This window comes from Triturus cristatus, chromosome 3_2 (genome assembly GCF_964204655.1).
Source record: "Triturus cristatus chromosome 3_2, aTriCri1.1, whole genome shotgun sequence".
NCBI lineage: Eukaryota > Metazoa > Chordata > Amphibia > Caudata > Salamandridae > Triturus > Triturus cristatus.
Window position 1 is genome coordinate 861,431,320 of NC_140584.1, and position 8,488 is coordinate 861,439,807.

Sequence of the window (8,488 nt, forward strand, 5' to 3'; positions counted from 1 at the left end):
GTTTGATACCAAACTTCTCAGTTTTCAGTGTAGCCATGATGGTGCTGTGGAGTTCGTAATGACAAGCTACCACTTTTTGCCAGACTACTGATGCAATTTGACTTGATATGCGCTGGGTTCATACCAATCAGGTTCGCAGCAAAAGACACACAATTGATGGACGGAATGCAGAACAAATCAAAACATTCACCCCCAGTCAAGAGATCTGGGTTAAATCCATCATTCTTTTTCTCACCATGCCACCCCAGTTTGGACCTGGCTATATGCAAATCAGTCTTGGCCCTGTGCCTCATGGGAACAGTCCAGCCCGAACTGCCAAGCCAGGTCCTCCCTGGACCGGCAACAAGCATCCTAGGACTGGTTTTGGGGTTTCATCCCTCTTCAGCCAGGATAGCTTGATTCCAGTGGCACAGTGAGCCCAGAACTCACGTCTGAGCATACCTGGCGCACTTAGAGCGAGAAAGCAAAAGATACACAATTGATGGACGGAATACAGAACAAATCAAAACATTCACCCCCAGTCAAGAGATCTAGGTTAAATCCATCATTCTTTTGCTCACTATGCCACCCTAGTTTGGACCTGACTATATGCAAATCAGTCTTGGCCCTGTGCCTCATGGGAACAGTCCAGCCCGAACTGCCAAGCCAGGTCCTCCCTGGACCGGAAGCAAGCATCGTAGGGCCGGTTTCGGGCTTTCACCCCTCTTCAGCCAGGATAGCTTGATTCCCCTGTGCTCGTAGCATTTTCAAAATGTTCTAATCCCCTGTGCTACGAGAACAGGGGATTAGAATCACCAACCACGCTAATCCAGGAAATCTCTGCTAGTGTCCGCTTTTACGAATTGTCCCCGGATGAAGGCCTTTTCGACCGAAATGCATTGGGATGAACAAATGTAAAATGACACAATGTATTCTGGACAATGCAGTCTAAACGTTTGATTGAGAAGAATTGATGTTGTGAAATAAACAATACAATGGATCTCTGAATAATTATATTGCTTTATTCACAGTAGAAACCTACGAGAAAACTAAAATAATTGTTGAAACCCATCAGGGAACTCATTCGTCATTGCCCGAGGCACATACCTCACTGTATGGGGATGCAGCCAAGTTGAACTAACACACACTCATGTTCAGAGAGTGTACCGTGGAGCACGGCACACCTTGTGAAATTTCTCGCAGACTGAAAGTAGTACGCGCACTGTTATTCATATATAGAATTACCTCACAGGATGCCACAGAGGGTTGGAAAGGTAAATATCCCAAGTTGTTCACGAAGACGCTCGGTTGTTTGAACACTATAATTCTTAAAGGTGGGCTATACCCAAGGTGCACAAAGTACGCAACGTTCTGTTGGCCTTACGGGGTCTTCTCAAAGAAGAGCTAGACCGGTTGTGTAGAGAAGGGATCATTGAGCCCTTTGAAACTTCTGCATGGCTCAGTCCTCCTGTTTTGGCCATGAAATCCAACTGAAATTTACGCATGTGCATAGACTTGAGGGGTTTGAACGAGTGTACCTAGATAGACAGACATCTGTTACCTAGGATCAGAGAAATGTTGATGGACAAGAGAGGAGCTAAGTATTTTTCCACGTTGGATTTGTCAAGTGCTTATTACCAGGTCCGTTTACATCCTGAATCTAAACACATGACGTCCTTCATCACACTGGAAGGGGCATGCCAATTCGTATGCATACCATTTGGATTGACTTTTGCTTCTGCTTCTGCTGTTTTTTCGAGAATCATGTAAGGTGTTTTATGTGGGTTGTCTAATGTCCTGTGTTTCTAGGACGACATTTTGGTGTGAGGATTGGACAGAAAACATCATGAAGCCATGCTAGATAAGGTGTTAATAAAGTTGGAACAGTCTGGTTTGATGATTGGTGTGGATAAGGGCAGGTTTGGAGAAGAAGTGGAGTAATTGGGGCACACATTGTCCCCTCAAGGTGTCAAACTCAGGATGAAGTTAGTGAAGGCATTTGAGAAGGTGCCGGCACTAAAGGATAAGGAACAATTGAGGTCCTTTTTAGGACTGGTGGAATATTATTCCAAGTTTGTTAGGCACTTTTCAGAGAAGAACGGGGTCAGTTATGAGTGGTCTGATGATTGCCAAGGTGCTTTTCGTGGTATGAAGAAAGCAATCATTGATGCTGGTGTTCTCAAACCTTTCGATACCGAGGATGCCTCAACAGTTGTGACATATGCCAGTACTTATGGTCTAGATGCAGTTTTGATGCAGGTGGAAAAAGGGACAGGAAAGGGCGGTGGCATTTGCTTCACACACACTTAAGGGTGCAGAGTCTACATATTCCACTACTGAAAAAGAAGACCTAGCATGTTGGTGGGGTATGTGCAGTATTTTAAGATACACATGTGGGGCACACAATTCGAGTTACGCACTAATCATAAACCTTTGATTGATTTGTTCACGATCAAGGGTGCGGGAAAAGTTACTCCATGCACAGCTAAGTATCGTCTTCAAGATTATGGGGCAGATATACAATCCCCTTGCGCCTCATTTACGCCGCCGGTGCTTCACTTTTGTGACGCAGCGGCGGCGCAAAGCCTGTGACATGGTGCGGGGTACTTACAACGTGACGGATCTGGGAGATGCGTCACGTTGTAAAGCCCTGCGCCACATGTAGGCGTTCATGCGCAGGGGGGGGCGTTCCGGCGCAGGAACGCCTCCTAAAAGTGGCTGAGTGAAGCTCTACAAGATTTCACTCAGTCACTTTTAGACCCATGCTGCGTCAAAACCCTGCGCCTGCCTGAAGCAGGTGTAAGGATTGATGCAGCATTAATAAGATAGGGCCCCCCAGAGCATTGCTGGAGCTGCGTCGCGCTTGCGACGCAACTCCAGCAATGAGCCACTTTTACGGCACAGATGCGTCACGCATCTGTGCCGTTTTTGCCCCATGGTGCGCCGCATTGTAAATGCGGTGCATCCATGGTGGCGGAGCTGTGGCGCACAATTACTAGCGCATCCCTGCTGATATACAGGGATGCGCCAGTTTTTGTAAATATGCCCCTATATGTTCAAGATAAAATATGTACAAGGCTCCAATAATACTAGTGCTGATTGTTTATCTGACCTGCTGGTGGATGATGGTACTCAGTCTGAAGAGGATGATTGGATGGTGGCCGATGTCAGTGAGGAGTGTAAGAGGGCTATTTGGGAGTAGGAGTGGAAGGAGGCGTTGTCAAAGGATCAGGTTTTGCAAGCACTTTTGGTTGCATGACAAGGTACTTGGAAGTTGAGCCAGGAAAAGATAGCTGAGTTGGGTGAGTACGTTCCTATATGGGATGAACTGTCAGTGGTGAAAGGTACCGTTAGGAGATGCGACAGGGTAGTGGTGCCAGAAGGATTGCGACAGAGAATGTTAACCTTGTTGCATGAGGGACATGGAGGCATATAGGCTATGAAGAGGAAAGTGTGTAATGATTTCTGGTGGCCTGGCATGGACAACCATGTGGAGAGATTTGTGAGAAATTGTGTGCCTTGTACATGTAGCCACAAATACAGGGTTGCAGAAGCATGCACTGAACCTGTGGCATTTCCCACTAGAGCATGGGAAAGAATGACTGTGGACATATGTGGGCCATTTGAGTGTTTTGGCTATGATAGCAGATCCGTGATAGTGTTAGTGGGTTGTATCTCCAAATGGCCTGAAGTTGCATTCATGAGGGAGGTGAAAACAACAAATGTGATCTCATTTTGTGAAGAGATATTCAAACGTGAGGATTGTCCAGAAGTAATGGTTTCCGACACTGGTCCACAACTTGTGGGGTAAGGGTTTACCTCTTTGCTTAAGAAAGAAGGAATAAAGCACTTTAGGAGCACAAATTATAATCCTTGTGAAAACAGTTTAGTTGAGCGTTTCAACAGAGTGATGGGGGAGAACATTCAGTTGGCATTAGGTAACGGCCTGAACTGGAAAAAAGAAGTAAGAAACATGTTGTGGAGCTATCGCACTACAGCCCATTCCTGCACTGGAGAGACTCAGGGGCATATCTATAAGGCGGCGAAATAAAATTATCGCCGCTTTTGCGGCCGTTTTTGGCCAAAAAGCGGCGATAATTTTATCGCTATATCAGCAAGGTCACGCTATCGCGTGAAACCCTGCCTTAGCGCCTGAATTCCTAAACGCCCATCTTTGCATCTCTAATGAGATGCAAAGTGGGCGTTCCTCCCCAGGATAACGGGAGAGATGTCGCTAAACGACATTTCTCCTATTATCAAGCCTCATGCAAAGCAGCATAGCGACAAGAAAAGTAGCGATAACCTCTGTTATCGCTACTTTCCTTATGCCTGCTTTGAAACTGACTTAGCCATGATATCCTATGGAAGGTGGATATCATGGCTAAGTATGTGAGGCCCTATCATCAAGCTATCACCAAACTTCGTGGGATTATCGCTGGGTTTCCAGTGATAATCTCAAATTTGGCAGTTAGCGCTAGGATTTTTATCGCTTTTGAGATAAGCGTTGCTAATAGCACGCTATCTCAGCGATTAACATCCACGCTAGCCGGCGATAATTATCCTAGCGCTAAGTGCGCTTAGCGATAATTATCGCCGGTTGTTGCTGATATACCCCTCAGTTTTTCTTGTTAAAAGGAAGGGTGCCATGCACCACCGCTGTACCTCTGTGGATGGAAAGAACCACGGGAAAAAGATTTGATGGAGAGGCTTTCAGGAAAAGAACTGAGGATTATCAGTCGGAATGCTCATCGCCACGATGAGGGTTTGGAAAAGAAAGTGTTCCTACAGGGCGAATGGGTGAGAGCATGTCTTGGGGGGCGTGTTAAGAATGGCTGTTCCAAGTGGTCTGATCCTCAGAAGGTGTGCAAAAGTAAAGGAGTGGTGCGTTTGGAGGATGGTAATTGGTGGAACACAAGGAAGCTTTTGAGGTTTGATGCCATTGAACCAGATGTATGGAACAAAAAGCGGAGTGAACTGAGAGAAAGGAAACAGATTGTGGCTGATTGGGTGTCGTGGATGACTTTTCAGGTTAGGGTCTCTTGTCAAGATAAGGAGAGGGAGATTCAGACAAGAAGGAAGCCCAAGAAATTGGATGATTATGCGTGAGACTGAAGGGAACAACATCTTACTGAATGTAGCCTTTTTTCTCTTGCGGGGTGTTGTCAATACACGTGAATTTTCTTTATGGTTATCTCAGCTTGGTGACTAATTATCTCATGTATTTCATCTTGTAAGAAGAAAATAAATATAGTTATGTTTGATTTTGTGTATTGTATTAGTAAGAGGGATGTGTTGTATTCACACTATTGCATGGACCTTCTCGAAGGGCCATCTCAATGGTGGGGGATGACGTGAAGGGGTTCTAGATTGTTGGGAATGTCCTTCCTAGGGTTGCGCCATACAGACTAGTGTTACAGTTGGTCGTGAATACACAAACTATTTTACTTTTTGGTGCAGCTTTGTGTGTCTCCAAAAGTGGTGACCAGCAATGATTCTGTGTTTGTTCATAAGCAGAGTATTGTCTCCAGTTCGAAAGTTAATGAGCCAGCCGGTGTACGGCGCGCTGAACCTGCAAGTGTTGACTATCATGCTTCGACTAATAGGTGTTTTGTTGTACCCATCAGGCATAGTTTGAGGAAGAAAATGAAATAAGCAAAGTTTTTTTTATTTTTACATGACTGGTGTCTGCATACATTTGTATTTTCTTTTCCTATTGCCCTTAGGTGTGCTCTCCATGGGTTGTTGTTCCCTTCTTGTGTTAGTTGCTTTTCCTTTCGGTATTATTTTGGTTGTCTATACCGTGGCTGACTTCAGGGGTAAGGTGTGTGTAGTATATTGTGGTAATGATGATGCAGGGTAGCCAGTAGTGTGGGTGATACAGGATCAGGTTTTTTCACAAGGTAGGAGTCTCAGGTTACAGGCAAAGTAGGTATGAAGGAAGCCCTACAGGGAGCAGCGTCCCTGCTGCTCAGCCCATGCACTCAACTGACTCTCTCAAACCAGGTACACACCAGCAGTCTAATTACATCACAGTCACTCTGGCTGCGCAGCTGGGGACTAACCATTATGGGGAGAATGTGTGCATGGATGAAGATATCACATATATCTGTGTCCTAATGGAATGTTGTGTGGAGGGACACATGCCACATGTAAGAACGAGAGAGGAGAACGTGCGGGCTTTGAACCTCTGTCAGGCAGCCGTGGGTGGGGGCTTTGGTGGCAGTCATGCCAGTTTGGATCTCTGTAATTACCCTGCAATATACTACAGTTTATCTGGCTAATGTTGTGCATTGTTTCTTCCTCACAAATTTAATGGGGGTGTAGACAGGGTGACCCAGGGCAGAGGGCAACAGAGGCCAGGGCTGAGCAAACTTGAAGCCTTGTAGGTGGAGGGCTGGGACTTTACTGGCCAGGGGGAAGGGGGAGCATACGCAAAGCAGAGGGTGTGGGGTGGCTGCTCCCACTCCCTATACTCATCTCTACCATGCGCAGCTCCTCATGTAATCAGGGACAATTTCCACTGCCACAACTGGTCACTGAAAGTGTTCCTGTCATGTGTCCCGTGTAGGCCCATTGTCTTTTTCCCTATGTTAGCATGAGCACGTTGCACTCTGCTTTGCGCACGTTACTATATAAACGTATTTTGTTTTGTGCCACGCTGTACTTTCACACAGAACCTGCCATTGTTTTTGTGTTCTGTTCTTTCCTGGGATTTAGTCTGAACACTGTAGACAAGGTCAAACAATAAAGTCCTTTGTCATTCTTCTTCGGTCAGACTCTAGCACCTAGGAAAAACACACAAATGCAGCTGTTGTTTGGGAACACGTACTCTTTGTCTTATAGATATGCACAGACATGCAAATAGACACTTGGAGAGAGATTTTCAGAGAAGAGATCACGACTACACCTGAAATGTAGAACTTCATGCTAAGGTACGGGGTCCCCTGCAAACACCCAGAGATCTTCTGATATATAATCACCTTGCTTCCGTAGAAGGGGAGGGAGGGTTAGTTTTCCCTATATAATACCATGACAGCTCCTTTTATGATTTATGGATTACTTACTATGCTGGCCGTATTTGTGTTAGGCATCTTCCTACTTATTATGGCACATATTCTGCATATTAGAGCACAATAGTTAAAATAAATATTTTAGAGATTTATCGTGTCTCTGTTAGATCTTATTGAGGACAAGTACGAGTGTGAGAGCAAAAAGGTGTGTCCTGTCACCGCTATTCCTGAGAGGGTCAGGAGTGTTGTGTTCTGGGGTGTTTAATCACTTGTTCCTCTGTGAGTGAGTAGGAGGGCAAGTGAGACACTATAGCTAGTCAGCCCCAGGCTCATAGGTATTAAGGTGGTAGGATGACTCAGTCCCTGCCTACCAAGGTTTTATGGTTCCAAGCATAGTTCTGTGATTTTGCAGAATCCCTGCAACATTCCTTATCAAAAGTCCTTGCGAGCTTCTCTCCTCACAGAGCTCCAAACCATCACATGGCTTCAACGAGGCCGTGCAGTGAAGGCCCATGGGTTGCAGATCTTATCCTGTGCAGAGAAGGCAGTGCCGAACAGCCACAACCCCTTTGACTGACAGCACCCGGAGCTTCCGTTCTGGCTTCACATCCATCCATAGCTTAAAAACCTCTAATCGATAGAACGCTATCCACAATAATTAAAGATTGTTAAATTAGATTTAAGTATTTCTATCCATCGCTTGCTGATTTTCCCTGTGTGTTTCCCTAAATGGCACGTGTATGCCCATCGTCCATCCTGTAGTTTGGTGCCTAAGGACTCAAGCTGCTCCTCACTGATAAACCCAACCGGGGCTGCTTGAGAGCTCATGCATAAAGGATGCTCCAGGTAGCCACCCTGGATTACTCCCCTTGCGACAGAGCTAAACCTAATTTCCATATGATGATTCTCTTCTGTAAAAACAGACAATATATCAATGGAAGGCTATCCAGGGTAATTACCAATGATTCTGGTTCAAGAAATTCTATCTGTCACTTTTTCTTTTTGTCACTGCCAGGACCATGGGTGCAGGCGCGGTGCGTCCATTGGGGCGTGGGGGCGTAGCCCCCCCGCCCGCGCCGCGCCCGCAGCTGCAGCTCCCTCCTCTGTGACTGTCCGCAACCGCAGCTCCCGAGTCCTCCCTCTGTGAATGTCAGTCAGCATGACGTCGGACCGTGGGCGGTCCGGTGTCATGTTGACTGACATCATTGTCGGACGCCTTTGGGAAAGGCAGCACAAGTGCGCATGAGTGGGCATGGAGCTTAATTTTTTACTCCGTGCCCAGTCATGCGTACTTGTATTTTTGCTGCCTTGCGCATGCCCATTAGGAGCCCCTCGGTCTCCTAAATGGGCAGGCGGCGGGCGAGGAGTAGGCTGTGCCGTCAGCCAATCAGTGGCGCTGCTGCAGCGCCAGGATTGGCTGAGGGCCGGGTTGCGTCACGGGGACGTGGTGTTCTGGATCGTTTGAAGGGGCAGTTGCAGAGAGGCGCCAACGCGGGCCT